Below are 8346 nucleotides of genomic sequence, written 5' to 3'. Positions count from 1 at the left end.
TGACTGAAATGATGTATTTGCAAGCCAAGAGTATTTACCTAAATTAGAAGGAAAAGAGTCATTTAGATTTCCTCCTCCCCACCCCCCTTTTTATAAAGTACATGACTGTATTATTTGTAGGCATTTATCTTTTTTGAATAATAGTTTTTTCTACATATTGTATTCTCGTTCACAGATTTAACAAAAGTTTACTGAGGTATGTGCTAATACTTGGGAGATAGTTTATGTGAAGACAAAACATATTCTTTGTCCTTATGAAGACAGACCTCAAAATGGTAATCAACAGATGCTGAATTTTTGTAAACATAGACCATTACAAATTAACATAACTATTCTAAGAAGTCATGGGACACTTTTGGAGATAAAAAATAAACTGAGTCTAAAATAAAAATAAGAGTTACCTAGTAGTAAGCAGTATGGTAGGGAAAGAGCAATGAGAGTGAAGAGTATATGTAAAATTCAATTCTGTGATGCTGATAAATATTATATTAATAAGTAATGGAAAGGCCAAGTGAAATAAAGTGTGGGTGGGTTTTCAAGAGTGATAAAACTTGCTGCAATAGGAGATGGTTGGTTTCTGCTTGAACAGTTAAAAGCCACTGAGAATTTTAAGCAATGTGACCTGACCAAATGGGTTCTGAAAAGGGAATATTCTTTGATTTATCCAATACATGGATGCTGGGAAAGATGTGATTCCTTATGTGTATCAGGATAGACAAGTGACTTGAAATCATGATGAGGTTTTATTTTGTAATCTTAATTTAATTTTCCCCAAAATTGTTCAAATTTGCACCAGTATAAAAAATTCTAGTTTGGGCTTTATACCTGCAAGTCCTGAGGGTGTGATTTCCATTGTTCCTGTTCCAGAGATAGGAAACAAGCTTTGAAGGGAAACTGTCCTTTTGAAACCCTGAAGAACAATTCTAACATCAGTGAATCCAGACTGATTTGTTTACCCAAGGAAGTTCAGATGACTACCATCAAGATATGTAAGGTAGGCTTTTACCAGTATGTAACAACTTGGTCTACAGAACTAAGCTCAATAGAGGTCCTTTGGATCTCAGAGAAAATAGTTACTATAACTGTCAAGAAAATGGCCTGGATTTGGGTTGTCTTCAGAAATAACTATTTTGTTGGAGAAACCTGATTTAAGGCTAATGCCAAGACAAGGTTGGTTGTGTGAAATCATCCCCCTTCTTGTTGTAAGATCCTCTCATTTATCGTACATGTCTTGAAATACCCCATGGCTCTATCCGATTCTTAAGCACAAGATAGTAACTCCTGGTTCTTCCCATTTACTTTAGAATTTATAGCCATGTATATTCTCCATAAGTGTGCAATTAATCTTAATTATTTTTCTCCTGATAATCTGTCATTGTCACTGTCCTCCCATTGTTCATTGATTTGTTCGAGTGGGCCCAGTAACATTGTGAGACTTGTTGTTACTGTGTTTGGCCTATCAAATACATAATAAGTAGATCGCCAGGCTTTGCCGTGTGGATGAGATACTCTTGGTAGTTTGCCAGGCACTCCGAGAGGGGCAGAGGCATCGAACTTGGATCGACAAGGTCCATCGCGTGCAAGGCAACCACCCTACTCATTGTGCTATCACTCCAGCCCCCTGATATCTAACTGATGTTAATTTGTCCAGCCAAAGAAGTATCCTCAGAGGGAAGGGAGATTTTCCTTTTTACCCTGATAATGTGACTCTTTGGAAATATCCATCTATTTTGGGGGGTCTGTGTTTTACATTCAAACAAATTTTAGATAAGCCTTGTTAGTTTGTTAAGTAGATAATTTCATGTGCAATGCATTGTAATTAAAAACTAAATTCTATTATCCTCACTACTATTCAACCTAGATGAAAATTGCAGCTACAGAGTATGGTAGGAGGTGTGTATGTCAGATGTGTAGAAGAATAAAAATCTGCCATTCCAAAATATATCTTTGGTAAAAGTATAATTTCTTGGGAGCGTACTGTCCCACTAGCTGTCTTTTTTTTTGTATGTCTGAAAGATTGTTCAGATATATTCCTCTTCTTGAAGGACATTTCCACAGATGAACCAATTTCCTCAATTTTCAGTGGTGAAAGCAGAACTTAAATCTGTATACATTTGTTTATAGGGATTTCCCTGCCTAACCTTTTCCTTTTCTTTCTAATGTTCTCTACTTTAGCAAAACACATATAGGATAACTTTTGAAGTTATGTTTAAGTTAGCGATTTTTCCTGGGTTTCTCCTGTGTTCACAGGAGGTGTACATGTTATTAATAAGATAAAAATTTTCATCAATCATCCCAATAATTATTTGATTACTTATCCAGACTGGTTTAATCTGTCTCTAGATATCATTGTAGTTTTTATGATTCTTTTTAGTTTGGGTTTATATTTATTTATATTATAGCTTTGAATTGACTGGCTGCTGCTAGGCTCAAGAGTTCCTTGCTAATACCAGAAGCCAAATGCTTAATTGTTAATTGAGTAATGACTAGTTATCAATTAGAGAATCTAGTTGGAGCAGAGCATATGGTTTTATGTTAATAACTAAAAAATTTTGATTTCTCCTATTTTTTTCTAACACATGCACACACTCTCCCACTATTAGTTGAGTATCTACAATGCGACAAATATTATCTAGATGCCTTACATATTTTTAATTTTTATAACAACCCTATAAGGTAGCTATCACATTGCTATCATCTACTGCATCGGTAAGCTCCCAGCAGTAGTCATGTAACCCACTCAAATTAGGACGATTTGTGAAATGTTTAATAGAAAAACTATTTACAAAAGTGTGGTTAGGGTGAGAGAAATATCACACATAGTGCGCCTGGAGCTAGTATGGAATGTCTCTGTTATAAAGCTAAAACTGAAGTGAGAGCGTAAGGAACTGAATGTGGAGGATGGAGAAGGTAATTTGAGAAAGCTGTCTGTAGGAATTGGTCTTTCTCTTAAGCTGTCTTTCTCTTAAGTTGGCTTATAGCAATTCTACAGCAAAAGAACAAGAATATGTATTCTGGAGACACACTTTTTGCCCTTCCTCTAGTGATTCATTTGGAAGCTAGAGTGGAAGGGAACTTGTTCATATGTTTTCTATATGCAGCATAGAGAAGAATAATGGAAGGAGATATAAAATAGAAAGAATCTAGTGCATCTACCATATTCAATGACAGAAGGTATTCACCTTCATGCTGTCTTTCCTCCACAAGTCCTCTTTCCACTATTGATGATGGTGACATGAATCCATATATTTGATTTGTGAACACTGAGATCTCTCAATTGTTTTATCTCTTCTCACAAATCAATTCTTGTTCCTATCTCCTTACCACTCTCACAACCATTCTAACAACATTTTCATCACCATTATCCTGCCTCATTGAATTATCAAAATCCTGTTCACTGTGTATTCTTGTTCTCATGTTCACACTCACTACTGTTTCCAGTTAAGATTCCATGGTTCATTGCGAGAATCATCTCTTATACTTTTACCTCTCTCTGACTTTGAGATTCTCTCTGACAAGAAACTGGAGAATGCTCCCTATATTCCTCCATATCCAAATTGAAGAAGCTTGAAGAAGACAAAGAGCTTGGATAACTTATCTATATTAAAACCAGTACCATAAGTATCAAATGAGTTCTCACCCCCTCTTCTCTAACATTCATATTGAAATATTCTTCTACTGAAATATTTTCTTTCTCTCTAAACTATTAGCACTGTTTCTCAAATTTCCTACACTATCTTCTCTGAGCTGATTCCCAATTGAGGAGGTTTCCTTTCACTTTACTGAGAAAAAAAATCAGTCAGCTAAGAACACCCTTATCCAACACTGAAATCAACTAAGCTATCTGTACCTAAACTCAGACTTCCTATCTTCCCTCTTGTTATGTGACAGGTTCTTTCCTTCCTTAAATCCAGCCCATTCATTTATATTCTAAGTCCTTTCCACGCCTTAGCTCAGTGAGGGAAAATGGTGTTGCAGTATTCTTCTTTATTTTTCTTTAATACTACTCTGCTATGAGCTTTTAAAATGTGTTATGGTATTTTTATATTTGGGTGAAAGGAGGTATTGGGTCAAACCTGGTAGTGTTGAGGGTTACTACAAGTTCTGTGCGTGGAGATCACTCATGGTGGTGCAGGGTTTACTATGTTGTGCAAGGGATTGAACTAAAGTTGATCACATGCAAAGAAGGTTCCTTAATCCCCCTAGAGAAATGCTAGGGGGGTTAAGTGTTCTTTATTTTAAAACACACATAGAACAATGGAATACTAGTTGGTTATAAAAAAATAAAATCCTATCATTTGATGCCCAATGGATGGAACTGAAGGGTATCATGCTGAATAAATCAGCCTGAAAGAGGGACAGACACAAAATGGGACATAAAGAGATACAATAAAGGAATAAGAAATGGCCAAAGGCAACAGAACCTGAGAAATGGTCTACAGAACTGAGATTACCATAGTAGGAGAACTGAAGCAGGATATGCCCCTAAGACAATAGTAGAGGGAGGCATTCTGGTAGAGGGTGCACTGTTGGAACATTGCATGCATGAATCCCTAGTGTTAATAATATATTATTTATTTATTTATTTATTTGCTTTTTGGGTCACCGGGGATGCACAGGGGTTATTCCTGACTCTGTGCTCAGGAATCACTCCTGGGAGTGTTCAGGGAACCATATGGGATGCTGGGGATCGAAAGCAAGTTGACTGCATATAAGGCAATTGCCCTCCCACTTGACTATCGCTCCAGCCCCAATATTTTAAATCATGGTGCTTAAAAACATACAAAACGTACACACACAAACACACACACACACACACACATATATATATATATATATATATATATATATATATATATATATATATACAGATCCTCCATATTCCAGTAGGCAGGGGTCACAACCACCAACTGGCCCCCTGGTGCCGTGTAATCCCATCAATGGTCAAGACCCAGAGACAATAAAACCCAGCTCCCAGAAGAGAACAACGCAGAGTTTCCTGCCCCCACGCCTAGCTGTCCTTGCCGGGACCCCTTGGAGGGGAGCAGGTTGAGTTTCCCTTCCCACCCCGACCACAGCTCCGGCAGCCAAAGACCTCTAGAACCAGTCACCACCATTCTGAGACCACTCTCCACACGCATGAAGGTACCGGCAGAGGGTCAAAGGCATGTGGGTTCCTGGACTGAGATCTCCAAGCCTGTTCGGATTGGGGCTGAGCATACTCCACCCAGATCCTCCATATTCCAGTAGGCAGGGGTCACACCGACCAACTGGCCCCCTGGCACCGCATAATCCCATGAACGGCCAAGACCCAGAGACTATAAAACCCAGCTCCCAGAAGCACGCAGCCGCAAATGCTTACTTTGCAAAAACTGGCAGTCTACTGAATGTAACCTGCCCACACGGCAGAATATGGCAAACTCCCCGTGGCATACCCAATATGCCAAATACCAGTAACAATAATGGGTCTCATTCTCCTAACCCTGAAAGAGCCTTGAATATGGCACTTTTTAAAAAAAATCTCAGGGCTGGGGCGAAGGAGATGTTACTGGGGCCTGCTTGAGGCAATCTACGAACAACAGGACGGTCGTGATGTATGTATGTATATAAGTTCACTTGTATCACACTTGTTTCTTTTTTATGGAAAAACTTCTTGCTTTGTTGTTGGTAGTTTCTACTTTCTTACTTGATATTCCTAATCTACTTGCTTTTTTCACTAAAACTGCTCTTTTCAAGGTTATCAATGACTTTCATAGTCTTAGATGCAAGGTCCAAGAATTGGTATTACTGATCAGTGCTTGGTGTAACTGATATTCCTTCTTGAAATCATTTTTCTAATGTTTTCCATGACAGCTGCTTTTCAGCATTGCTCTACCTCAACAGCATTTCTGTCTTAGCCTTCTTTGCTGGCTCTTCTCTGTTTGTCCTCTAAAGGAAGGTCTTTCATGTCTCTGCATATGGTCACAGTCATGGTTCTCCCGTTGTTCATTGATTTGCTCAAGCAGGCCCAGTAACGTCTCCATCGTGAGACTTGTTGTTACTGTGTTTGGCATACTGAATACTTCACAGCTAGCTTGCCAGGCTTTGCCGTGTGGGTGAGATACTCTTGGTATCTTGCTGGGCTCTCCAAGAGGGACAGAGGAATTGAACCCAGCTTGGCCGGGCCGGCTGCATGCAAGGCAAACACCCTACCACTGTGCTAAAATGATATGATCTATTCATTTATACTATAGATTCTATACAGTGATAGTGTCATTGAGTCTGATTGCTTTCCAATATACTTATGTATTCCAGCTGCTAGTGACCTCAATATAAAGAGTAGGCTTTTGTAGGAGATGCTTCTGGAAGCTTCCTGTGTAATTTTCTCTTCCTAAATACAACCTAGAGTGCACATTATAGCCATCTTTACCAAGAGGTGTGGTTCTAGGCAAATTCACAGCCTATGGCATGTGATCACAAGTGATGTATATCACTTCAAAATTTGGCCCATTGAAATTTTCCACATAGAATTATCCAGAAAGGTGTGTGTGTTGGGGGACTACTATGTTAAGACTCCTGATTCTACTCAGAAATCCCTCCTGGCAATATCTGGGAGACAATATGCAGTGATGGGGATTGAACCATGTGCAAGGCAAGCCCTGTACTATTCCTCTGACCCAAGTAAAGTGACTTTAAAACCAAATGTTGAAGATTGATGGACCATAAAATGTAAGGAACCTGGATCCTTGAATCACCACTTGAAGGAGTGATACCTACCAATTGAGAATAGCTGATTTGGATTCTAACTAAGACATAACATTTTATTTTATGAAGTCATTGGATTCTAATGCTTGTAAGAGCAGCTAAAGTGATCTTAATGAATATGGCATCTTAATCTTCCCTCAACAGAACTCTCCCATGTCCCCCACATTTATCTCAGGGCTGCTTTCACGTTTACTTGCTCGTCTTAGGAAATAGAGAACATCTCATTTTGTTAAGCATTAAAAGATGCCTAGCATATAATCAGTGCCCGTAGATACTTATACTTGTCAGATAAATCTATATTGCCCATAATTTCCTCTTTCCTTCCTTCCTTCCTTCCTTCCTTCCTTCCTTCCTTCCTTCCTTCCTTCCTTCTTTCTTTCTTTCTCCGACATTAATCATCAGCAAACCTTCTGCTCTGTTACAATATCCACCTACTACTCTCCACCTTGACTATAACCATCTTAGTCTATACTTCTGCTTTTCTAACTATATTCTTTGCTATGTTCTTTCACCCCAGTTCTCTCCTAGGTGCTAGATTTATCTTGTGAAAGTGTAAATCCTAGCATGTAGTTCTCCTGATAAAGACTTTCAGTGATTTCACATAACACAGAGATTAAAACTAGTCCTATTACTGATCTTCAGGGTCTTCTGTGACTTGGCTTATACTTCCCTCTTTATTTCATGTTCCACTTGCTTTCATGCTCATAGAGTCTAGTCACATGAGCCTCCTTATCACCTGTGGACACATCAGTCATGTCTTATTGCAGGGCTTTTGCCCTGACTGTTCTCTCTGCACAAAATGCTCTTCCTTCCTGACATTCTCCAGCTCTTCCCCGGTGTTCAGTTCTCATTTTAAATGGTCTCTGTAAGGAGACCTTCACTGGTCATCCAGCATGTAAAAGCCCAGCCACTTTGTACAGCTCCCTTACAGCTTGATAGGATTTTAAAATTAAATATTATTTTTGGAGCGATAGCACAGCAGTAGGGCGTTTGCCTTGCACGCAGCCAACATGGCCGACCCGAGTTCGATTCCTCCGCCCCTCTCAGAGAGCCTGGCAAGCTACCGAGAGTATCTCGCCCGCACAGCAGAGCCTGGCAAGCCACCCGTGATGTATTTGATATGCCAAACACAGTAACAACAAAATTTTAAAATATCAAATGATCATCCAATGAGTCTTCTTTAAATTATTCTCTCATATTAAAATATTTTATTGTCTTTTCTCTGCTATTATCTTTCATATTAAAATATTTTGTCTTTGCTTACTTTGTTTAAAACTGTATTCCTATGACTAGGAACAGTTTTTTCTACTAAAATACATGCTTATATGTAGCTCAGAAAAGGTGAACAATTTTATTCAAGCTTACATAAAAATCAAATAAATCTTGCCTCTTTTTTTTTTTATTCCAGGAACAAATAGAATTTGCTTCACTTGTCACCAAGATTATTATTATTATTAAGAAAACAATTTTTACCAAAATAATATATATTTAATATATTTTAATAGATTTAGAAAATGCAAGCAAAAATGAAATTTTAAAAGTAGAAGAAAAACAGCACCTTTGCACTTTCTACTACTGTTTTTAAATATATATTTTTCTAAT

The sequence above is a fragment of the Sorex fumeus genome, unplaced genomic scaffold, assembly GCF_029834395.1.
Source record: "Sorex fumeus unplaced genomic scaffold, SorFum_2.1 ptg000006l, whole genome shotgun sequence".
Lineage (NCBI taxonomy): Eukaryota > Metazoa > Chordata > Mammalia > Eulipotyphla > Soricidae > Sorex > Sorex fumeus.
The sequence above is the reverse complement of the archived record's forward strand: the minus strand, read 5'-3'. Positions refer to the sequence as shown.